This window comes from Mirounga angustirostris, unplaced genomic scaffold (genome assembly GCF_029215605.1).
Source record: "Mirounga angustirostris isolate CCGP_5_RB_7025 unplaced genomic scaffold, mMirAng1.0.hap1 SCAF_2, whole genome shotgun sequence".
In the NCBI taxonomy this organism is placed as follows: Eukaryota; Metazoa; Chordata; class Mammalia; order Carnivora; family Phocidae; genus Mirounga; species Mirounga angustirostris.
Genome location: NW_026991710.1, coordinates 109,092,790 through 109,120,031, shown reverse-complemented (window position 1 = coordinate 109,120,031; position 27,242 = coordinate 109,092,790).

The window sequence follows — 27,242 nt, the reverse complement described above, 5'->3', positions numbered from 1 at the left end:
TATATATAACATACAAAATACGTGTTAATTGACTGTTTATGTTACCAATAAGGCTAATGGTCAACAGTAGGGTATTAATAGTTATTCTGGGGGGTGTTTGAAGTTACATGTGGATTTTTAACTGCATGAGAGGTCAGTGCCCCAAACTCCTGCATTATTCAAGGGTCAACTATAGATGAAAGTAGTATTAGCTTCCTTTCATAAGGAAATAATCTTAAAGGTTGAAATGATAAAGTTTGCTTAAAAATGTCCAGGCAAAAATGGTAGTCACTTATTGTTCATTGTCATTTTCCTTACAATTTTAAAATTATAAAATGAAACTGTAGGCTCATTTACATAATCAAAAATATGTTCAAAAGTAAAAAGCTTTTCAGATGAACATTAATTGAAATAACTTATCTTCACTGTTTAGAATTTCTTATTAATAATAAGCTATATTTAAAAACATCTGATTTTACTGGTGACCACAAATCATACAATGTGCTAAGAAAAGTAAGTTCCTGTACTTTCAGTAGGTAAGCATGTAAAATGGGTTAAGTTTGGAAATGACTACAAATTTCTCTTTTAGTTTTGTGCTTTTAGCTCTACATCAATTTTAAAACTTATACACAGATGTTTTCTGATGCCACATTGCCTTGGGTAGAAAAATGAAAAGTCATTCAACAATTATTTTTATGGCTTTCCATGAAAAGAGTCTCATCCTAGTTCATTGGAAGGGCACTGAGCAAATCTCAAGAGTTTTCTAAAGTCATCTTGTACCTCATGCTTTCATTAGGCCAATCCTACCGGAGCTGCTCTACCACGATTTCCTTGTGGGTCCTGGTTAGTTTCTAAGGAAAATTTCACCTTTTTTTCACCTAAATGAACCTAAACGCCTTATTTAAGCGTTTCTAAATGACATCATTCTTAATTGTTCATAATCTTTAGCAAGCCTGGATTTAGAGCATATAAATATCAATTGTTTTTTTTTTTCCAAGGGGATTGCTATTACCTTCATGAAATCCATTGTCTAAACAATAACTGGATCACCTTCATTAATGCACATTAAACATCATTTTTAATTGTTTAAGCAATGAAATTAAATTGTATCTTACACAAATATGATTGCCCTATGCTTCAGTATTTTTCTCTTCTGTTTATATGTAGCCTTTACAAAACATTAGTTTACCTTTTCTACTTATGTCCCTTTTTTATTATTGCTATTCATCTTCATTTCTTTTAAAAGTACAGTTCTCTTAAAAGTACAGTTCTTTAATTTACAATATACTCACTTGGAATTCTGTTTCCCCTTCTATTTATTCTTCTATTTCCTCTTTATTACTTGTCATCTGTTTCATCCCCCTAAACCTTAGTAGAACTTATAAAAGCATGTCATTTTTAAAGACTAGACCAAGCATAAGGAAGGCATTTATATTTGAATTATTTAGTGCTTGAAATATTTTTCAGGGAAGATAATAGCACGTATTGCTCCTTCCAGACAATTAGTAATCTCTATTTGAAAGACAAGTCTGTACCAAGGTGCATATTGCCAGTTTACTTATTGTGGTATTTGGACAGATTACTGACAGGGCAACAAACCGTCTATGCACTCAGACATCAGAGAGAAAATGAGAGCATGATTTACTCCGTGTGGATACATGATTGTTAGTTCCTGTGCTTATGAATATATCATTTAGGATGGAAAACATGGCTGGAGTAAAATTTTAATAAAATGGTTTGGGAAAGAAAATTTTCCCGATACTTGATCAAAGCCATTTACAGAGACTGAAATAAAAGCAACTTTGAAATATTATCAAGTCTCTCATTTTCCTTTTACTCAAACAGGATTGGCATTGCACAAGGTTAAATTATGCACCTAACCACATCGTGAATTTTGTTTTACTGTGAATTAAATTGCCAGTGCCTCACCTTGCAATATTAGAATTGTTTTTCCTTTAAGCCCTAAAGGTTTTTCAATCTTCAGTAGTTCCTTATTAAAATGTAAATACTTTAGAATTGGAAAGCCCTTAACTCAAAAGTATTTAACGCTTTAGGAAGCAGAAGGGCGTGATGACCTCTAACTGAGAGTAAGTCACTGATGTCAGAGTTCGTAAAGGGGGGAGTGTGCTGGTGAAGACCAGAGCAGCCACTTGGAATTGTCAATATTGCCTCTCTACAGCTTAAATATGTTATATTCTTGATGTATTTAATCATTTCTGTTTAATCTATCTTTTCTTTAATACATGGGGGTGGAGTTTTTCCTCGCATTTTCCACAGGGTCCAGCAGGGAGCAAAATCAGGCCAATCAAAAATTTTTTTTAAGATTTTATTTATTTATTTGAGAGAGAGGGGCTGAGGAGGGAGGGAGAGAGAGAGAGAGCACAAGGGGGGGAGAGGCAGACAGAGGGAGAGAGAGAAGCAGGCTCCCCGCTGAGCAGGGAGCCTAATTTGGGGATGATCCCAGGACCCTGGGATCATGACCTGAGCTGAAGGCAGAAACTTAACTGACTGAGCCACCCAGGTGCCCCCAGACCAATCAAATTTAAGCCCCTGCCAGTCGAGCTAGAAGGGATATACCTCTTCCTCAAACAGGCTACAGAACAATTGTTCTGATCAGGGTCCACAGATGAATAGAATCTTATTTACTTTCCAAAGGATTTCCTTCAGTGGCACATTGACTTGCTAAAAGCATATGATTAAGAAATATTAAGTGCTTCTTTAAGTATTAGTATATCTATAATTTCTATTTCATAGAATTACATTTCGGCCAATGTACCTGTAGAAAACTAAATTTATTTTAAGTTTATTACCAAAGATTTGGGGAGTTTATGACCCAAAACTATAACATGTTTGTTTAAATATCTCTTATTCATCATAATATGACAACATGTGGCCCCACATAGGTACCGCTTTGTTACAATGTAAAACAAGAAACATGAAAATCATGTTTAAGACTCTAACAGTCTGTTTGTGTATGATATATAGTTTGTGAAGGTCTCTTTAAATAAATGAATGAATTAGCTAGTGAATCCTGAATTATGATGGAGAATTGAAATATATCTGTATCTGCTAAGATACACTGATATTAAATAGAATGACCCCCCAGCTCTATTTTAACTTTGAAATATATGCTTTTGTACAATGTATTTTGTACAATATATGCATTGTACAATGTTTAGATCATATTATGTGCTTATACAAAGTAAAATTCTTAGTGGCTCTTGAAATAGCGGCAATTCTTTTTTTTTTTTTTTGCGGTAATTCTCATTCTTGAATACTATCAAAACAATAATTTTTTTTAAGAATAAAAACAAATTATTTTTTTAAATAACATTTTAAAGGGGCACCTCGGTGGTTCAGTGGGTTAAGCATCAGACTCTTGATTTCAGCTCAGGTCATGATCTCAGGGTCCTGGGATTGAGCCCTGCATCAGGCTCCACACTCACTGGGGAGTCTGCCTGAAGCTTTCTCTCCCTCTCCTTCTGCCCACCCCCTGCTCATACTCTCTCTCTCTCTCTTTCTCCTTCTCTTTCTCTCTAAAATGAATAAATAAATCTTTAAAAAGTAATACAATAAAATAGCATTTTAAGCATTTGAAAATGTGTCAAAGAGAAATTTCTGAATCTATCCTATAAAATGAATATGATATTCTATAACCTGGTTTACTTAACTTTTTTAGCAAAAGGGTAGATAATAAATATTTTCCACTGGGCATGCCAGGTGGTCACTGTTGATATTATAGTACAAAACCAGAGATAGCCAATATGCAAATGAATGAACTTGTTATGTTTTTAATAAACCTTTATTTCAAAAATAGGCAGCAGGCCAGATTTGGTCTGTAGGTGGAAGTTTGCCTACCCCTGTTATATGAAATCATGAATTTATCCAAACTAAAATAATTAAATTTAGATGTATTGCTCATTCATTTTTAAAGTAATACATATATTTGAGATGGATATCTAGTAAGAATAAGCTTATTTCATCTAATGGTGGTGAAAAATATAATTTACAGATGTCAATCCAAGAGATACATAGATTCATTCATGTAAATATGCTTAGTCTTGCCTAATTCTTTTAAGATAATTTTGTTACCTTGTGATCACAAAGACAGATTTCTCACAAACTACACAGTTATTGTTACTTAGTAAGAATTGTGTGTATTTCTGGTTCATAAAGAATTTCACTCATTTCTGAATAATTAAATATATAGCAAAACCTAATTAATTTATGAAAATTTGGAGATTTTGAATAAAAAATTATGTTAAAAAAAAAGGAAACAAAATAGTCTAAGCAAGCAAACTGAATAGTGCCAATGGGAACATCCATAGAACTCCACTATTACAAATAATGGGCAACACTTTTTTTTCCTTGCCCCCTTTAGTGAATCTGTGATGTGCCAAGTGGCCACTCCAGAGATGAGCAAAAACATGACCATGACAACAACTACAGAGAGAATATCCAGCCACGTACAGTAAAGTTACCTAGCTAGATTCTTTTTTAATCACTAACAATTCAGAAGAAGTATTCATCAGAGTTTAAATTATGTCACTGTAAAATCAAAGGGACATGGTAGGTATTGATTAGATAAAAATTGCTGTAGGTGAGGGAAAGTATAGTTTAGGAATAGATGAATCAAACAGAAATTTAGGCTTTACATTATGTGACTTCATTAAATTGAAGAACTCTTCAAAATCCATTTCAGGAAATTATATTCTGGAAATGAATTTTTCTGCAACTTTCTGTGGACCTTCAGTGCAATTAAGAGTCTTGTTTAGAATTCAAAGAAATTTGGTGATGGGTATTGAACTTCAGAGATTTCGCCTTGTTCTAAAGACTCAGACTAGAGCCTCAAGATACTAGATTGCTATTGTGCAATGCACTACAAAGAAAGATTTGACACTGCAAGATAGAGAGAGAGAAACAAAGGAGGACTACAGAAAAATTTAGCCATAAAAATATTATAAGTTAGAAGTCCCCAAAGTCTGAGAATTCCATTGCTTGTAAGAGAGTCTATAGAGTCTAGTGTTGGGAATTGTCAAGTGATCCTAATTTATAGGAAATGTTCTTTTCTGCTGTTGTCATAGACAAGGTTGAGGTATTGAACAAAACAAAATACATGTGGCAGGGTGAATAGTTGATGGGATTTCTGGCAGAAATACTTAATGCTCAGCGAATTTGCCATGCTAGGCTTTATTCTTCCAGCCTCCCTTGCAGTTAGGTAGGAGTCCTGTGACTGGTTCTGAGTGACTAAGAGACTAGTTATATATATTATTTCTGGGCAAAAGAAGTGAGAGTTGATAGGCAAGCTCCATCTGTTTCCTACAGTTCCATGGAAAATTTAAAAGCCAGATATTCCAGTTGTTGCACTTTCTGATGAAGGACTACATCAGACTTTATGAATATATAAATCTGCTAGGTAGGCCACTGAAATTTCAGGGTTTATTTATTGTGCCTGCTCCTATTAGTTACTCTGACTAATATAGGGTGTGTAAGTTAACTGGACAACTATTTGTCGACAGGGAAATGAGAAACTATCTGTCTAGAAGAGAAATTTTTTGCAGGTGACAATCTAAGGGGGTGGCAAAGAGCTGTTTTGGAGATGCATATACTCCAGAACTGAATCACTGCAGCAGAGTTCATGGCAAAGAGTTGTGGAAAACCTTAAGTTGCCTGACTTCTATTGGTGAGGACAATTTGAGAAGAAGCACAGTAAGGATGTGATCTGAATACAGAGGTCAGATACCAAATCAGAGTATGTTTCCAGCTCCTAAATCTAATCTCCTACCAGCAAGTTTCCAGGCAAAAGTAGAGATCATTTTAGAGCCTAGACAGCCTTCCAACCACCCCCACGCCCATATTTGAATCCAGAATGCCATTGTTGGCAATATACTGTGACTACCCTCGCAACACTTCCAGGGCATTTTGGGGACCTCTAAATGGATCGACCAAATTTATTAACAAGTTACAGCCTGGCCAGGATTTTGATGAAACTTGAGATGTTTTTGTTTAAGATCTGTAAGAAGTAAATCCAGGGATTAACTGCATCATGTGCTTTCATAGAAAAAAAAAATGTCAAAGAAAGAGAACTGAATTCTGATGCTGACATTTTCACCCTGACCTCAACAAACGTGTGTGTGTGTGTCGTTCTTAGGTTTTCTAAAAGTAACTTTTTTAGATGTAGCCTGGCTCAAGTAGGCAGAAACAAAGAAAGAGAAGGAGATAGGCAATATGAAGGAGAGGTTAGAAGACATGGCAGATGGAGACTGCATAGCATATATCTAATCTGAGTGCCAGAAGGAGAAAAGAGAGGGAAGAAGACAGACGGTGCCCATAATTTGAAAGAGACACCAATCCTCAGATTCAAATGGCCCAGTAAACCCAAATCAATATTGAGAAAGAAAGGAAAGGAAAGGAAAGGAAAGGAAAGGAAAGGAAAGGAAAGGAAAGGAAAGGAAAGGAAAGGAAAGGAAAGGAAAGGAAAGGGAGGAGGGGGGGAGGAAGGAAGGAAGGAAGGAAGGAAGGAAGGAAGGAAGGAAGGAAGGAAGGAAGGAAGGAAGGAAGGAGAAGAGGGAGGGAGGGAGGAAGGAAGGAGGGAAGGAAGGAAGGAAGGAAAAGAGGGAGGGAGGAAGGGAAGGAGGAAGGAAGGAAGGAAGATAGGCCCCAACTTAGACACATCATAGCATCATAGGAAAACCACAGATGGGAAAGAAGACAATATATAACTAGATAATATCCCATGCCCTGACAAACAGGAGAGGTAGTCTCATAGTAGCCAGAGCATAGAGGTATTTCTGCTCTGTTCCTGGGTCTTAATTTGTAAAAGAGACAGAGTGATAACATACAGAGGTCAATGCCATTGAAAGACAAAGTCAGTGTTATTCACGGTTCCCCTGGAAACAAAAGGCACGGTCAGCCTCATAGGGCCCCAGGAGGAAGACCAGGATTTGTTCAGGAAGCAAAAGTAGGAGCAGCAGGAGAGCTTAGCCCAGTAGCTTTAACTGGGGTTTCCTCAGGAAAGACACAGGCAGTAGGGTGAATATTGGAGGACTGGCTAGTGTGAATAATTTCAGTGGGCTTTGGGCTATAGAAGTGGTCCTTAGCTGTCTGGTACATGGGTCTGGGATGACTAAAGTGAGGAACTTCCTGGGGTGATGGCCAGATGGAGGATGTATGCTCCGGGTTAGCTAGTTTGCATGTCAGACATGCTCCTGGCTGGGCCCTTTGCCATCTCTAAGAATTGGCTAGTTCTGGGAGGGGCAGTCTCTCCCCAGCCAGAAAGTTTTTTTTAAGCTGTCAAAAATTCATAACAGACGGAAAATAAAAACATGAGGAATACAGTTTATTTGCTGAATGTGTGAATAAATTACCAAAGGAAGGACCATTTCTACCCAGTCCACATCTCTTCTTGGGCTAACACCTGGGCAAGCTGCAAACCCTGGAGCTTTTGGCTGATACCCCAAATCCATCCAGACTGAGGAGGAAGGGGAGGCAAATGTGGGGCTTCCCCTTGCGCTCAACCTATGGCTTCTGTTTGTGCCAGGTATGGGTGTCAGTGGCTCTCTTCCACTTGCTGGCCTGGCCTTCTGCTCCTTCTCATGTGTGTCAGGGGAGGGAAAACAGGAGGGTGGTAGAATGGATCAGCCAGAAGTGTTGAGGGTCAGGTTCCCTCCACCCAACCTTCCACTGGCCCAAGTCCACTGTGAAGGTACCTATTAAAATGCACAAAGGATTTTTGCATGTGTGTGTCAAACACAGCTCTATTGTCAGTGCTGATGCAGTAGCTGATTATGTTTTTAGTATCTATATTTATTCATATTATCTTGAAATCAGACACAAGATTTCTAGGACAGGGAAAGAATGATTACTCAGAGCAAGAACTATATCATTTTCCCTTGCCCTAAATTTCCCAACTCTGGGTGATGTGATGAGAACCAGAGGGACAATGTTGCACATATGTGAGTCATACCACAGGAAAGGAACCGTGAAACTGAATCTGAGAGAGTATAAGGATATAGCTCCTCAGTCCACCTCTACTTCTGAGAGGGGACAGAAATCTTTGCTTATTATAAACAAATTTTCCTTTGGAAGAGAAGGGGAAAAAAGCCCTGCTATATTGCCCTTTGGAATGTAAATATACGCCTTTAGAGGTAAGATAAAAGGAGCTTCTCGGAGTTTATAATCCCTAGAACAACTTGTTTATGGATCCGGGTCTCATCCCTGATTGAAATGTAAAGAAATACCTCTGGATAAGTACCTTTTCCAGATAGTCTCTCGCTATCTATTCAGAACATCCGAAGCTTGTGCTTTGACCCAGGTCCCAGCAAAATGTTCTGAAAGCCCCATCTAAAATATTCACTTCCTGACAATAGTGTCCCATTGGGAAATATCCTGATCTTTTCAAAGATAATTTGGCAAAGGAGGAGTCAATCACCAATATCCTCATAATTGTTGTGCCAGGAAATCTTGTTTCCCATTTTCACAGAAGAGATGGTCATAACTTAGTTTCTGACCTAGTTTGGAACCATGGCCCTCAAACTTGTTGTAATGGAATGCTATATAACATTTCACACATAGTGTCATCTGATGTTTACGGAGCATCGCTCAGTGTCAGGCACTGTTCTAGGTGCTGGAGAAGCAGCTGTCAACCAAACGTAAAACAAACAAAAACGAACCAAAACCAAACCAAACAAAAACTTACTTTATGCAGCTTGCAATATGATATGATGTAACATATGTCAGTAATTCATTTCTAATCATAAAGCATAAGTTTCCTAAATGATATAATGTTTTTTTGTGTTTTTGTACTATCTTAATATAGAAGTATGACTATCCCTAAAAGGGCACTACTCTCACTTCGTATTCTAACATTTTTGGAATGATAGATAGAGGGTGGCATTAATCCTACTTTGCCTGAAAATACGTATAACCTGAGTGATTTGTGTAAAGGCTAGAAACATTTTGAGGTTGGTCTTGTCACCGCAAATCTGGGACCTGGGCACTTTTTTTCTTTTTCAGTGATTTTTCACTTTCTTTTATTTTTTTCAGATTTTTTATATTATTATTATGTTATGTTAATCACCATGCATTACATCATTAGTTTTTGATGTAGTGTTCCATGATTCATTGTTTGCATATAACACCCAGTGTGGACTAGGTGATTTAATAGTTTTTGTTTAAAGGTAATGGTTAATTTATTTAATATCTTCATATTTTTTTCTCTTTTATAACATCCTTTTGATTCCTAAATTTCTATTTAAGTTTCAAGATTTATGATTTAAAAATTTATGATTTGGGAGCATATTTCTGATTTTTTTTCTGTCTAGAGAATTAAGAAAAGTAGAGGTTTAGGGGATTATTCCAACAGCTCTGATATAGGTATGTTTTTACTTACAGGAATGATTATTAAAATATACATCTATATTATGTTCAGCATTGTTTAAATGTATTGAAATTTCTTGAAATAAGCAAAACTTCTTTGTTCCATTAAATGGGAACTTAACATGACAGATTAACTGTTTTAATTTTTTTCAATAAATGTAATTACCAAGATTTCCTCAAAGCCCTTGGATATAAAACATGCTTTTCTTAAACAAGTTGATCAATAATTTACTTTTTATCATATCTAAAATCAGGTTTTATGGAAACAATAGAATATTTTCAACTAAAACCAGTTACTTGTTTGATAGCCCAAATGAATATAAAAAAAAAAATGCAATGGTTTCTCAATAAGGGTTATCTATTTTCAGCCACCTAAATATAGACAGATAAATGTTGAGGCTTTAAAGAAATAAAATATATTTTGTTAACTCTCTCACTGTCAAAAATACATATAACATTCAAAGTACAAAAAGTGCAGGAGGTAAGATATTGTTATGTAAACTACATTCAGTATACCCATTGTTTTTAAATTATTTGAAATCATATTATTGAGTGATGTATTTTTATTGTTTACAAAATCTTAATAGCAAGAGGAAAAGTCATAATCTAAAGAAATAACCAATCAACAGTGGTCTATGTGTGGGCAACTACTTCTAGTAGAGCTAAAGGAACTTGCTGTACAGTTAAGATCTCTAATAGTAATTGATGACCTGGAGATAATTGCTGGGAAGTTTTCCTGTCAGGTTTATTTTCTGTGATCAAATTCATTTAAAAGAGCACATTTATGTGGAATGCTTTCTTTGTTTTGATACAACCTGACTGGTTATGAAGTTGTTTCCCAAGCTTGTCAAAAGTAAATTTAGTGGGCTATCTTTCTTGGTGGAAAAAGAATCAAAACAGAATTAACAACAGAAAGAAATCTGTCCTTTGATTCAATGCAAAGTTATGTGCGATTTACTTTGTAGTTCTGAATTCAGTTGATAACTAGTAGAAAAAAATTATATACTATCCCATATTTGTGAAGAATTATAAAGAGCACTTTAACGTTGGATTCAGCATTAAACTTCTTGATGAAAAATAAGAAAATGCAATGTTTTAGAAGTGGGGGGAAGTTGGAGGGGGAATGGTAAAAAATATCTTTAAAGCATCACCGAAGTTTGTCTTGTTCACAAACCCAAAGAGCCCAAGCACATACTACCAGAGGAGTGTCAGTTGGTCCAGCAAAGAGACACAAACCCAGGAAATTAGTTTTTCTCTATTTTGTGAGGTCTGGAACCAGTGATTGTGCTCAATAAAATGGGAAAGGCCATAATACCCCAGTTTAATCATCTTCCATTGAATAAGATGAGTCACAGATTTATACCTCTACACCAGATATGATACAGATAATGGCTAACATTTCCATTCGCCTGTATCTGTTTCAGCCTACTTCTAAAAAATAATTTAAATCATCTTGATGAGAACAAGAGTAGAACTATCCTAAATATCTCATAGGAGGTTAAAATATACTGAATGGAGCACTGGATGTTATACGCAAACAATGAATCATGGAACACTACATCAAAAATTAACGATGTCATGTATGTGATTAACATAACATAATATAATATATATATATATATATATATATATATATATATATATATATATATCTCAGGGCATATATTTTGAGACTCATGGCTTTATATATTTAGGCAGAAAGGAAAATTATATACTGTAGAAGTTTTTACTCATACAAAGAAAAGCTAAAATAATTGTTTTCTTTTTCTATGCCACATACTATTCTACCTTTATGATGTCCCTATCTGATGTGATGAGAATCATAGGAATGGAGTATAAATTAAAAGTCTTCATTTTCAGGGGTTCCGGGGTGCCTCAGTTGGTTAAGTGTCCATCTTCAACTTCTGCTTGGGTCATGATCCAGGGTCCTGGGATCAGCCTCATGTTGGGCTCCCAGCTCAGCGGGGAGCCTGCTTCTCTCTGTCCCTCTCCCCACTCATGCTCTCTCTCTCTCTCTCTCTTTCTTGCAAATAAATAGATAATTTTTTTAAAAAGTCCTTATTTTTAAATTTAAAGTCACAGAAGAAATAAACCAGGTTAATTTATTTTTATTTTTATCTGCCATATAACACATCTATTATGCACACACATACACTCATACATACTCAGTGAGGAATTAGCCATTGATCTAGCTATGTATCTAATGTTTCCAAGTCTTCATCAAATGATTTTAGTGACATATACACCTCCAGTTCGATAGCATTTTTTAAAAAATGAGTCTTAAAATACTAATCCAAGCTCATCTAAGAAATTGCTACAGATTACATAATTTATACATAACATTGTGTTTCAACTGTACTTAAAAAAATTGCTTAAAAATTACATAATTGTGCTTCTAATTCATGCGCTGCCCTGTGGTTGGTAGATAATAAAACTCCTGTGTCCATTTGTATCACATCAAGGGGATGAATCTTCTAAAGCAATGGCCCTGACTCAATAATACCTGCCTTAGTGAGGCAGAGTGCTAGGCAACTGCAGAGCTATGAAGGTACATCCATCTATAGCTCTGCATAAAGAAGTCACATGCCTTCCTGTTGAGGAAGAGGCAGCATGTTTGGAGAGCCAGTGTGAAAGTTACAGTGCAACATTCCAGGGTCACTGACTTTCTCTCACTGCTGGTCACTGTTCTATCATAGTAGAAGCCTTGTTCCCTTGCATTTCTTTTTCCTTTTTTTTAATTTAAATTTAATATTTTTTGTTTCAAGTTTTTATTTAAATTCTAGTTGGTTAACATATAGTGTAATACTGGTTTCAGGAGTAGAATTTAGTGACTCATCACTTACATATAACACAAGTGCTCATCACAACAAGTGCCCTCCTAATCCCCATCACCCAGTTAGCCCCTCCCCCTTCACCTCCCCTCCAGCAACCCTGAGTTTCTCTATAATTAAGAGTCTCTTATGATTTGCCTCCCTCTCTTTTTTTCCCCCTGTCCTGTGTTCATCTGTTTTGTTTCTTAAATTCCACACAGAAGAAATCATATGGTATTTGTCTTTCTCTGACTGACTTATTTTGCTTAGCATAATACACTCTAGTTCCATCCACATCGTTGCAAGTGGCAAGATTTCATTCTTTTTGATGGTTGAGTAGTAGTCCATCGTATATATATTTACCAGCTTTTTTTTTTTTGAGAGAGAGAGAGAGTGAGAGAGAGCATGAGAGGAGAGAGGGTCAGAGGGAGAAGCAGGCTCCCCGCTGAGCAGGGAGCCAGATGTGGGACTCGATCCAGGGACTCCGGGATCATGACCTGAGCTGAAGGCAGTTGCTTAACCAACTGAGCCACCCAGGCACCCTACCAGCTTTTCTTTATCCATTCATCAGTTGATGGACATTTGGGCTTTCTCCATAGTTTCGCTATTGTTGATAATGCTGTTATAAACACTGGGGTGCATCTGCCTCTTTGAATCAGTACTTTTGTATCCTTTCAGTAAATACCTAGTAGTGCAATTCCTGGATGGTAGGATAGTCCTGTTTCTAACTTTTTGAGGAATTTCCATACTGTTTTTCAGAGTGGCTACACCAGTTTACATTCCCACCAACAGTGTAAGTGGGTTCCCCTTTTTCCACATCCTCACCAACACGTTGTTTCTTGTGTTGTTGATTTTAGCCATGCTCTCTTGCATTTCAAATCTTTTTTTTTTTTTAATTTTATTATGTTATGTTAATCACCATACATTACATCATTAGTAGCTGAAGAATTGGAAAGAAAGTAAAGTGGCATTTTCCCCTTCTCTTCTTGAGGAAATGATCTTAGGGCAAGAAAGTAGCAAGCAGATTCATAACAATAACAGTAACAGCTAAAATTTGACTAAGTCTAATATCATACCCAAACTCAGCATCAAGCAGTTTATAGGCATATGTAAATTATTCCTTAGGCTAACCTTATGGAATAGACATTACTTTATTTCATTGATTCATAGTATGATTTTGACATTCTAAAATCTCAGTTTGGGATAATTCTTAAATTGTAAGGAATATCATAACTGCTGATTTTTTTTACTTTTATTTCTAGTGGTAAAATAAATTTGTAATCTTAGATCTAATGAAAGATAGTATTTTTCCACATTTAAGACTGAAGAACCTGAGCTACAGAGGCTTACCCACTATCACATAGATAGGATCAAATTCTGGACTGAATGGCTATAAATCTCTCCTTTTAAGTGATACAATGTACTACTTACCATATCCCCAGTTCTCTTGGATGCAAGCCCACAGCACAGAATCTCATCACATTAAACAAGTTATGAGTCAAAATAAGAGAGGTTAAAATCATGAGAGGAATTCAACCTGAGGGGGATTATCAGATGCTAGTTTTGAACATGGAGAAAAATGTAGGCAGCTGCTAGGAACTGAGAGCAGCTTCCACCAAAAACTAGCAAGGAGATGAGAACTTCAGCTTTAAAGCCTCAAGGAATTGGTAATAAAATAATCAAGGTTGTTGAATGCTAACAACCTGAATAAGTTGTTAGCAGATTTTTCCCCAGAGCTACTAGATAAAATTGCAGACTGGGCAAGGACACATTGAGTGCAAGGCTGAGTACGAGATTCTGTTCAGAGAGCCCAGCTGATTCACACCTAGATTTCTGAGCTACAAGGACAATAAGCTAATAAGTAGGGGCAGAATAACTTTACTTACACACTGAAGAACCAGAACTATCTGGTAGTTGCCCTCCTTGGCAGGCAGTACATTTTGGAGTAGTGAAGTCCAGCATCCTTCCCTCAGTGTGAGTAATCTGAGTTATACTTGCACTCCAGAGTCTGAGAACATTTCTTAATATATCATTTGCACATGAATATTTGTTTTTGAATGAGATTCTGGGAAATTTAACTTGTGTAAATACCAGTTGTGGTCCTAGAAAGAAGATCCTAAAGAGGAGTTCTAAAGGTGGGGGGGTGGTCACTCACAGGCTAGATAGCAACAGGGACAATACTGTTAAGATTTTCACTTGTTGGATGGGATAGAGGTAGAAATGGATGTTCTGTCTCATATCTGTAGCATATGCAGGGGGGTAAATAGTAATTATAAGAATAGTAATTAGAAATAGTAATTATGACAAATCGATATTTGCTGAATTCAATTGGTGCATTGAAAAAAGAAAATGGTAATCTCAGGCTATTCAAGTAGCAATTTACAGCATGGTATGAAAGAACACCTTCATAGAAAGAGATCCTGATCTCATACAGCCCAAGAACAGATTGTTCTATTTACCAAGCCAAGGACTAATGATAAGCAAGAAGATCCTCAGAAAGGACTGCCTTTGTGTCTTAAATCTTCTGAAATTCGGGATGGGGACATTTCGAGGGATGTGCTTCAGAGTCTTGGATCCCTAAGTTTCTCTCAACATTCTGGGCCTGTAGAATTGGCATGCTTCTCCCTTGCTCAGAGATAACAGTGCCCTGCTCAACTAAGTCTTGGCCTCACCCAATAGGAGGGTCCTTGCTCCTGCTAAGAGCCAAGAGGGATCAATCACTAAAGGAGCTTGAGAACAAAGCTATTATGTACCAGTACGAACTATGGAATCATACCTGGGATAGATTTTCTGGGACCTAGTCCTGTAGGAGCAGACTGTGAAGCTAAATAATGGAGGGTTTTTTAATATAGGAACAGTTTCTCATGATTGAGGATTTAACACTCAGGAAAAGGCACCTGGAACAGGTCTGAATATACTCCTGGAATGTCTGTGAATCTCAGGAAAAAAATTATGTTTTCTATTAAATAAAGTGGAGATGTCAGATTTTTCTTGGCAGAATGTTGAGAAGATTCCCAAGGCACCCAGAAGTGAGATTGATAGAATGAATCTGTTATACAAGACCCCAAATCACCACTACTCCCCCCTCTGATGATCATGGTACTTGAGAGACCCAGAGGACACTATTTTCAACAATGATAAAGAGTGCATCATGGAAAGGAGGAGCAAGATGGCAGAGGAGTAGGAGACCTAAATTTCGTCTGGTCCCAGGAATTCAGCTAGATAGGGATCAAACCATTCTGGACACCTACAAACTCAACAGGAGATTGAAGAAGAGAATAGCAGCAACCCTCTGAACAGAAAAGCAACCACTTTCTGAAAGGTAGGACGTGTGGAGAAGTGAGTCCGAGGCGCTATTCAGGAGGATAGATGGCGAGGGAGGGGGCCTCCATCGGCCGCTACTGGCAAGTAATAGAGCAGCGGAGCACAAAATCGGAACTTTTAGAAGTCGGCTCTGCTGAGGGATGTCGCTCCAGTGGATAAGCGGGGCATGGAACACTCACTGGGACAGTGTGGTCACAGGACCCCTGGGATCACAGAAAGACTGGGGGTGCCTGAATATGGCAGGGCTCCCAGGTATCGGAGCGGAGAAGCCGGCTGCAGAGACAGAGCGGAGGAGTGGGCTCTCAGCTTGGGGTTGCCATAAACCATGATCCGTGGCACATTCGGGCCCCTGCTCTTCCAGCAGGGACCCAGCAAGCAGCAGATCTGAGGAGACTTCCCTTCCTTGCCCGGGAGGGGCAGTGTGGGAGCGCAACACAGGGATCTACTGGGTTTGGAGACTCCAACCGGGGTTGTGTGCCAGAGATAGAAACGCTCAGTCACAGGCCAGGTGAGCATGGAGTGCGGCCAGAGACCGGGAAGATGGGAGTGATTGACGGCTTTTCCCTGGGGACTCACTGAGGAGTGGGGCCCCGAGTTCTCGGCTCCTCTGGGGTAGAGATTGGGAGGCCACCATTTTCATTTTCATCCTCCAAAACTGTACGGAAAGCTTGCAGGGAACAAAAGCTCCCAAGAGCAAACCTGAGCAGATTACTTAGCCCGGACCGGCAAGGGCAGGGCAATTCTGCCTCTGGCAAGGCATTTGGGAACGATGGAAACAGGCCCCTCCCCCAGAAGATCAGCAAGAACAGCCAGCCAAGACCAAGTTTACCAATCAATGAGAACGACAGAATGCCAGCACTAGGGGAATACAGCATATAGAATTCATGACTTCTTCCCCATGATTCTTTAGTCTTTCAAAGTTAATTTTTTTCTTTTAAATTTCTTTTTCTTTCTTTTTTTTTGAATTTTTCTTTTTCCCTTTTTCAACCAACATCTCATCAATCCCTTTGTTAAAAAATCTTTTTATTTTTCATTTTTAGAGTCATATTCTATCCCTTCATAGTAGTTAACCTTATTTTTGGTATATATATATAAGTTGTTCTCTCTTTAAAGTTTTGGGATACAGTTTCTTCTAACACACCAAAATATACCCTAAATCTCTAGCGTATGGCAATGTTCTAGTCTCCTGCCTGATCACATTCTCTCCCTTTTATTTTTTAAATCCTCTTCTTTTTTTTTCAACCAACTTCTTATCTTATCAATTCCTTTTATTAAATCTTTTATACTTTTCATCTTTACAATCATGTTCCTTCCCTTCATCATATTAACCCTTATTTTTGTACATATATGTTTTTCTTTCTTTAAAATTTTGGGAGGGGGATGCCTGGGTGGCTCAGTCAGTTAAGCATCTGCCTTTGGCTCGGGTCGTGACCCCAGGGTTCTGGGATCGAGTCCCGCATCAGGCTCCCTGCTCCGTGGGGAGCCTGTTTCTCCCTCTGCCTCTCTCTCTCTGTCTTTCATGAATAAATAAATAAAATCTTTAAAAAAAAAATTGGGGGAGGCACTTTCTTCTAACAGACCAAAATATGCCCAAAATCTAGTATGTGGAAAAGATCTATGCACCAGCCTGATCAAATCTGATCATATTCTGTTTTTTTGTTTGTTTGTTTTTATCTTTTCCTTTTTCCTTCTTTTTTTTTTTTCTTTTATCTTTCTTTCCCTTTCTTTTCCCTCATTTTCAGGTATTTTCTTTGTAGTTTATATTTTTCTGGGGACGTTGTTACCCTGTTAGCATTTTGTTCTCTTATTCATCTATTCTCCTCTGGACAAAATGACAAGACAGAAAAAATCACCTCAAAAAAAAGAACAAGAGGCAGTACCAATTGCCAGGGACCTAATCAATATGAACATTAGTAAGATGTCAGAACTAGAGTTCAGAATGATGATTTTAAAGATACTAGCTGAGCTTGAAAAAAGCATGGAAGATATTAGAGAAACCCTTCTGGAGAAATAAAAGAACTAAAATCTAACCAAGTTGAAATCAGAAAGGCTATTAATGAGGTGTAGTAAAAAACGGAGGCTCTAACTGCTAGGATAAATGAGGCAGAAGAGAGAATAAGTGATATAGAAGACCAAATGATGGAGAATAAAGAAGCAGAGAAAAAGAGAGATTAACAACTACTGGATCACAAGGGCAAAATTTGAGAGATAAGTGATACCATAAGATGAAACAATATTAGAATAATTGGGATCCCAGGAGAAGAAAGAGAGAGAGGGGCAGAAGTTATATTGGAGCAAATTAGAGCGGAGAACATCCCTAATTTGGGGAAGGAAACAGGCATCAAAATCCAGGAGGCACAGAGAACACCCTTCAAAATCAATAAAAATAGGTCAACACCCCGACATCTAATAGTAAAACTTACAGGTCTCGGGCGCCTGGGTGGCTCAGATGGTTAAGCGTCTGCCTTCAGCTCAGGTCATGATCTCAGGGTCCTGGGATCGAGTCCCACATCGGGCTCCTTGCTCCTTGGAAGCCTGCTTCACCCTCTGCCTTTCTCTCTCGCTCTGTCTCTCATGAATAAAAAAAAAAAAAAAAAACTTACAGGTCTCAGAGACAAAGAGAAAATCCTGAAAGCAGCTCGGGAGAAGAGATCGGTAAACTACAATGGTAGAAACATTAGATCAGCAACAGACCTATCCACAGAGACCTGGCAGGCCAGAAAGGACTGGCATTATATATTCAGAGCACTAAATGAGAAAAATATGCAGCTAAGAATACTATATCCAGCTAGGCTGTCATTGAAAATAGGAGGAAAGATAAAAAGCTTCTAGGACAAACAAAAACTAAAGAAATTTGCAAACACAAAACCAGCCCTACAAGAAATCTTGAAAAGGGTCACAGACCAGAAAGGAACACAGACAATATACAGTAACAGTCACCTTACAGGAAATACAATGACACTAAATTCATATCTTTCAATAGTTACCCTGAATATAAATGGGCTAAATGCCCTAATCAAAAGACACAGGCATCAGATTGGATAAAAAAAACAAGACCCATCAATATGCTGTCTGCAAGAGACTCATTTTAGACCCAAAGACACCCCCAGATTGAAAGTGAGGGGGCGGAAAACCATTTACCATGCTAATGGACGACAAAAGAAAGCTGGGGTGGCAAACCTTATATCAGACAAATTAGATTTTAAACCAAAGACTAAAATAAGAGATGAGGAAGGACACTATATCATACTTTAAGAGTCTATCCAACAAGAAGTTCTAACAGTTGTAAATATCTATGCACCTAACACAAGCACAGCCAATTATATAAGCCAATTAATAACAAAAGCAAAGAAACACACCAAACAAGAATAAAATAATAGTAGGGGACTTTAACACCCCCTCACTGAAATGGACAGATCATCTAAGCAAAATATCAACAAGGAAATAAAGTCTTTAAATGACACAGTGGACCAGATGGACTTCACAGATATATTCAGAACATTCCATCCCAAAGCAACAGAATACACATTCTTCTCTAGTGCCCATGGAACATTCTCCAGAAATATCACATCCCGGTTCACAAATCAGGTCTCAACCAGTAACAAAAGATTGGGATTATCCCCTGAATATTTTTGGGCCACAATGCTTTGAAACTAGAACTCAATCACAAGAGGAAAGTCAGAAAGAACTCAAATACTTGGAGGCTAAAAAGCATCATACTAAAGAATGAATGGGTCAACCAGGAAATTAAAGAAGAATTAAAAAAAAATCATGGAAACAAATAAAAATGAAAACACAACTGTTCAAAATCTTTGGGATGCAGCAAAGGCAGTCCTAAGAGGGAAGTATATAGCAATACAAGCCTTTCTCAAGAAACAAGAAAGGTCTTAAATACACAACCTAACCCTACACCTAAAGGAGCTGGAGAAAGAACAGCAAAAAAAGCCTAAGCCAGGCAGAAGAAGAGAAATAATAAAGGTCAGAGAAGAAATCAATGAAGTAGAAACCAAAGGAACAGTAGAACAGATCAACAAAACGAGGAGCTGGTTCTTTGAAAGAATTAACAAGATTGATAAACCCCTGGCCAGACTTAACAAAAAGAAAAGAGAAGACCCAAATCAACAAAATCATGAATGAAAGAGGAGAGATCACAACCAACACCAAAGAAATACAAACAGTTATAAGAACATATTATAAGCAACTATATGCTAGCAAATTAGATAATCTGGAAGAAATGGATGCATTCCTAGAGATGTATCAACTACCAAAACTGATCCAGGAAGAAATAGAAAACCTGAAGAGACCTATAACCACTAAGGAAATCAAATCAGTCATCAAAAATCTCCCAAGAAACAAGAGCTCAGGGCCAGATGGCTTCCCAGGGAATTCTACCAAACATTTAAAGAAGAATTAATACCTATTCTTCTGAAACTGTTCCAAAAAATAGAAATGGAAGGAAAACTTCCAAACTCATTTTATGAGGCCACCATTATCTTGATCCCCAAACCAGCAAAGACACCATCAGAAAGGAGAATTACAGGCCAATATATTTGATGAAGACGAATACAAAAATTCTCACCAAAATACTGGCCAATAGGATCCAACAGTACATTAAAAGGATTATTCACCATGGCCAAGTGGGATTTATCCCTGGACTGCAAGGTTGGTTCAACATCCACAAATCAATCAACATGATACAATACATTAACAAAAGAGAGAACAAGAATCATATGATCCTCTCAATAGATGCAGAAAAAGCATTTTACAAAGTACAGCATCCTTTCTTGATCAAAACTATTCAGAGTATAGGCATAGAGGGTACGTACCTCAATATCATAAAAGCCATCTATGAAAAACCTACAGCGAATATCATTCTCAATGGGGAAAAACTGAGAGCTTTCCCCCTAAGGTCAGGAACGCGGCAGGGATGTCCACTATCACCACTGCTATTCAACATACTATTAGAAGTCCTAGCCACAGCAATCAGACAACAAAAAGAAATAAAAGGCCTCTGAATCAGCAAAGAAGAAGTCAAACTCTCACTCTTTGCAGATGACATGATACTTTATGTGGAAAACCCAAAAGACTCCACCCCAAAACTGCTAGAACTCATACAGGAATTCAGTAAAGTGGCAGGATAGAAAATCAATGCACAGAAATCAGTGGCATTCCTATATACCACCACCAAGACAGAAGAAAGAGAAATTAAGGAGTCGATCCCATTTACAACTGCACCCAAAACCATAAGATACCTAGGAATAAATCTAATCAAAGAGGCAAAGGATCTGTACTCAGAAAACTATAAAATACTCAGGAAAGAAATTGAGGAAGACGCAAAGAAATGGAAAAACGTTCCATGCTCATGGATTGGAAGAACAAATATTGTGAAGATGTCAATGCTACCTAAAGCAATCTACACATTCAATGCAATCGCTATCAAAATACCATCCACTTTTTTCAAAGAAACTGAACAAATAATCTTAAAATTTGTATGGAACCAGAAAAGACCACGAATAGTCAGAGGAATGTTGAAAAAGAAAAGCAAAGCTGGCAGCATCACAATTCTGGACTTCAAGCTCTATTACAAAGCTGTCATCATCAAGACAGTATGGTACTGGCACAGAAAGACACATAGATCAATGGAACAGAATAGAAAACCCAGAACTGGACCCTCAACTCTATGGTCAACTAATTTTGACAAAGCAGGAAAGAATGTCCAATGGAAAAAAGACAGTCTCCTCAACAAATGGTGTTGGGAAAATTGGACTGCCACCTGCAGAAGAATGAAATTGGACCATTTCCTTACACCACACACAAAAATAGACTGAAATGGTTGAAAGACCTAAATGTGAGACAGGGGTCCATCAAAATCCTAAAGGAGAACACAGGCAGCAACCTCTTCGACCTCAGCCACGGCAACTTCTTCCTAGAAACATCGCCAAAGGCAAGGGAAGCAAGGGCAAAAATGAACTATTAGGACTTCATCAAGATAAAAAGCTTTTGCATAGCAAAAGAAACAGTCAACAAAACCAAAAGACAATCAACAGAATGGGAGAAGATATTTGCAAATGACATATCAGATAAAGGGCTAGTATCCAAAATCTATAAAGAACTTACCAGACTCAACACCCAAAGAACAAAGAATCCAATCAAGAAATGGGCAGGAGACATGAACACACATTTTTCCAAAGAAGACATCCAAATGGCCAACAGATACATGAAAAAGTGCTCAACATCGCTCGGCATCAGGGAAATCCAAATCAAAACCTCAATGAGATACCACCTCACACCAGTCAGAATGGCTAAAATTAACAAGTCAGGAAACGACAGATATTGGTGGGGATGTGGAGAAAGGGGAACCCTCCTACACTGTTGGTGGGGATGCAAGCTGGTGCAGCCACTCTGGAAAACAGTATGGAAGTTCCTCAAAAAGTTGAAAATAGAGCCACCCTACTATCCAGCAATTGCACTACTGGGTATTTACCCCAAAGATACAAATGTAGGGATCCAAAGGGGTATGTGCACCCCAATTTTTATAGCAGCAATGTCCACAATAGCCAAACTATGGAAAGAGCCAAGATGTCCATAGACAGAGGAATGGATAAAGAAGATGTGGTATTTATATACAATGGAATAATATGCAGCCATCAAAAGGAATGAAATCTTGCCATTTGCAATGATGTGGATGGAATTGGAAGGTATTATGCTGAGCAAAATAAGTCAATCAGAGAAAGACATGTATCATATGACCTCACTGATATGAGGAATTCTTAATTTTAGGAAACAAACTGAGGGTTGCTGGAGTGGTGGGGGTTGGGAGGGATGGGGTAGCTGGGTGATAGACATTGGGGAAGTTATGTTCTATGGTGAGTGCTGTGAATTGTGTCAGACTGTTGAATCACAGACCTGTACCTCTGAAACAAATAATACATTATATGTTAAAAGAAGAGGAAGAAGAAGAAGAAGAAGAAGAAGAAGAAGAAGGAGGAGGAGGAGGAGGAGGAGGAGGAGGAGAAAAAGATAGCAGTAAGGGAAGAATGAGGGTGGGGGGAATTGGAGGGGGAGATGGACCATGAGAGACTATGGACTCTGAGAAACATACTGAAGGTTCTAGAGGGGAGGGGGGTGGAGGGATGGGTTAGCCTGGTGATGGGTAATAAAGAGGGCACATACTGCATGGAGCACTGGGTGTTATATGCAAACAATGAATCATGGAACACTACATCAAAAACTGATGATGTAATGTATGCTGATTAACATAACATAATAAAAAAAAAATAATTTTTAAGAATGCATCATGGAGAAGCCCAGTAGTAGCTGTTATTTTTCAAGTCTGGTGCAGACAGTAAGAGATACTATCTACAACTGGGCTCCTTAGTGTCAAAAAAGATGCTGGATACTGGAAATGCAGAAACCAGATGGCAGGATTTAAGGTCAAAAGTAAGATAGATTTAATTACTACAATCTGTAACCAGTTCAAAATGTCCAGGGGAAAATCCTACAAATACTTTTTTGTCTTCTGTGATCCCTGTCCCCTTTATCCTTCTAATAGCCCTCTCTGCATCCCATGCATGCTCTCACCTGCAAGAGCCAGCACCAGAGGGCCCACTTTGCCAGTACTAGGAGATAGCTGCAAGAACCTGCAAATACTCCCCTGGGCCAGTGCTTAAACAGTACAAGAAATTGGAAACCCAATCCCCTTGTGTCAAGACAGGACAACCTTTTTTTTTTTTTTTTTAATATTTTATTTATTTATTTGACAGAGAGAGAATGAGAGAGAGAGCACATGAGAAGGGGGAGAGTCAGAGGGAGAAGCAGACTCCCTGCCGAGCAGGGAGCCCGATGCAGGACTCGATCCAGGGACTCCAGGATCACGACCGGAGCCAAAGGCAGTCGCTTAACCAACTGAGCCACCCAGGTGCCCTGACAGGACAACTCTTAATTTATACCTTACAGTTCAGAGTTTCCATTTAGCCTTTTGGCTCTTTGCTTGTGATTTTACCTGTAGGAGATTGTTGCAATAATGACCTCAATGATTTGTTACTCCCTGCATCTGCCCTTGGATAAACTCTACATACATTTACTTTGGCTTGATTATGTAACTTGCTTTGACCAATGGGACATTAGCAGATCTGATGCAGACAGAAGCATGAAAAGTGCTTGTGCTTTGTGGCTTGCACTCTCTTGCTCTTCCTGAGGACCTTACAAACATTGCCGTATGAATAAAGGTGGACTAGGCTGCTGGAGACACATGGCCAAAGTACCCCACCCAAAAGCCAGAACCAACAGTTAGACATGTGAGTAAAACCATTTTAGTCCAATCAGACCAGAGTTAACCTGTCAGCTGATGGAGCCCAACAAAACAACCACTTAGCGGAGCCCAGCCCAAATTTCTAACCCCTTGAATCATTACCCAATACATGATTTTCTTTTTTTTCTTTTTAAAATTTTATTTAAATTCTAGTGAGTTAATGTACAGTGCTATATTGGTTTCAGAAGTAGAATTCTGTGATTCATCATTTACATACAGCACCCAGTGCTCATCATAACAACTGCCCTCCTTAATTCCCAACACCCATTTAGCCCATTCACCATCCACCTTCCTCCATCAACTCTGTTTTTTCTCTATCATTAAAAGTCTCTTATGGTTTGTTTCCCTCTCTCTTTTTAATTTTTTTCCCACTTCCCCTATATTCATCTGTTTTGTTTCTTAAATTCCACATATGAGTGAAATCATATGGTATTTGTCTTTCTCTGACTGGCTTATGTTCCTTAGCATAATGCACTCTAGCTCCATCCATATCATTGCAAATAGCAAGCTGTCATTCTTTTTGATGGCTGAGTAATATTTCATTATGTACATATGTCTTCTTTATCCATTCATCAATCAATGGACATTTGGGCTCTCTCCATACTTTGGCTATGGTTGATAATGCTGCTATAAACATTGGGGTGCATGTACCCCTTCAAATTTGTATTTTTTAATCTTTTGGGAAAATACCTAATAGTGCAATTGCTGGATTCTAGGGCAGTGCTATTTTTAACTTTTTGAAGAAACTCCATATTGTTTTCCAGAGTGGCTGCACCAGTTTACATTCTCACCAATAGTGTAAGAGGGTTCCCATTTCTCTGCATCCTTGCCAACACCTGTTTTTTCTTGTGTTGTTAATTTTTGCCATTCTGACAAGTGTGAAGTGGTATCTCATCCTGGTTTTGCTTTGTATTTCCCTGATGATGAGTGATATTGAGCATCTTTTCATGTGTCTTTTAGGCATCTCGATGTCTTCTTTGGAAAAGTGCCTATTTATGTCTTCTGCCCATTTCTTAACTGGGTTGTTTGTTTTTTGTGTGTTGAGTTTGAAAAGTTCTTTATAGATTTTGGATACTAACCCTTTATCAGATATGTCATTTGCAAATATCTTCTCCCATTCTGAAGGTTGCATTTTACTTTTGTTCATTGTTTCCTTCATGTGCAGAAGACTTTTACCTTGATGAAGTCCCAATAGTTCATTTTTGCTTTTGTTTCCCTTGCCTCTGGAGCCATATCTAGTAAGAAGTTGCTATGGCCAATGTCAAAGAGGTTGCTGCCTGTTTTCTTTTCTAGGATTTTGATGGTTTCCTGTCTCATGTTTAGGTCTTTCTTCCATTTTGAATTTCTTTTTTTGTATGGTGTAAGAAAGTGGTGCAATTTCGTTCTTCTACCTGTTGCTGTCCAGTTTTCCCAACACCATTTGTTGAAGAGACTGTCTTTTTTCCATTGAATATTCTTTCCTGCTTTGTCGAAGATTAGTTGACCATATGGTTGTGGGTCCATTTCTGGGTTTTCTATTCTGTTCCATTGATCTATGTGTTTGTTTTTGTGCCAGTACCATACTATCTTGATTACTACAACTTTGTGATATAACTTAAAGTCTGGAATTGTGATGCCTCCAGATTTGCTTGTCTTTTTCAAGATTGCTTTGGCTATTCAGGGTCTTTTGTGGCTCCATACAAATTTTGGGATTGTTTTTTCTAGCTCTGTGAAAAATGCTCTTGGTATTTTGATAGGGATTGCCTTAAATGTTTACATTGCCTCAGGTACTATAGACATTTTAACAATATTTGTTTTTCTCATCCATGAGCATGGAATGTTTTTCCATTTCTTTGTGTCATCTTCAATTTCTTTCATAATTGTTTTATAGTTTCAGGATATAGACTTTTTACTTATTTGATTAGGTTTATTCCTAGGTATCTTATTGTTGCAGGTGCAATTGTAAATGGGATTGATTCCTTGATTTCTCATTCTGCTGCTTCATTATTGGTGACAGAAATACAACAGATTTCTGGGTTTTTTTTTTTTATATGTTGATTTTATATCCTGCAACTTTGCTGAATTCATTTATTAGTTCTAACAATTTTTTGGTGGAGTCTTTTAGGTTTCCTATATAGAGTATGATGTCATCTGCAAATAGTGAAAGTTTGACTTCTTCATTGCTGATTTGGATGCATTTTCTTTCTTTTTACTCTCTGATTACTGAGGCTAGGACTTCGAGTACTATGTTAAATAGGAGTATGAAAGTTGTCTTGTTCTTGACCATAGGGGAAAATCTTTCAGTTTTTCCCCATTAAGAATGATATGAGCTATGGTTTTTTCATATATGGCCTTTATGATGATGAAGTGTGTTCCCTCAGTCCCTACTTTGTTGAGAATTTTTTTTTAATATTTTATTTATTTATTTGACAGAGAGAGACACAGCGAGAGAGGAAACACAAACAGGGGGAGTGGGAGAGGGAGAAGCAGGCCTCCTGCGGAGCAGGGAGCCCGATGCGGGGCTCGATCCCAGGACCCTGGGATCATGAACTGAGCCGAAGGCAGATGCTTAATGACTGAGCCACCCAGGTGCCCCTTTGTTGAGAATTTTCATCTAGAATGGATGCTGTACTTTGTCAAATGCTTTTTCTGCATCTATTGAAATGATCATATGGTTCTTATCCTTTCTTTTATTTTTGTATCCTTTCTTTTATTAACGTGATGTATCACATTGATTGGTTTGTGCATATTGAAGCCCAGGAATAAATCCCACCCTTGCAGCCCAGGAATAAATCCCACTTGATTGTGGTGAATGATTCTTTTAATGTACTGTTGAATTCGATTTGCTAATATCTTGTTGAGAATTTTTGCATCCATGTTCATCAGGGATATTAGCCTTTAATTCTCCTTTTTAGTGGGGTCTTTGTCTGGTTTTCAGATCAAGGTAATTCTGGCCAAGTAGAATGATTTTGGAAGTTTTCCTTCCATTTCTATTTTTTGGAACTGTTTGAGAAGAATAGGTATTAACTCTTTAAATGTTTGGTAGAATTTCCCTGACAAGCCATTTGTCCCTGGACTTTTGTTTTTTGGGAGATTTTTGATAACTGTTTCAATTGCTTTGCTGGTTATGGTTCTGTTCAAATTTTCTATTTCACCCTGTTTCAAATTTGGGGGTTTGTATGTCTCTAGGAAGTTATCCTTTTCTTCCATATTGCCCAGTTTCTTGGTATATAATTTTTCATAATATTTTCTTATAATTGTTTGTATTTCTATGGTGTCGGTTGTGATGGCTCCCCTTTTATTCATGATTTTATTTATTTGGTTCCCTTCTCTTTTCTTTTTGATAAGTCTGGCTAGGGGTTTATCTATTTTATTAATTCTTTCAAAGAACAAGCTCTTGATTTCATTGATCTGTTCTACCGTTTTTGCTTGTTTCTATATTGTTTATTTCTGTTCTCTTC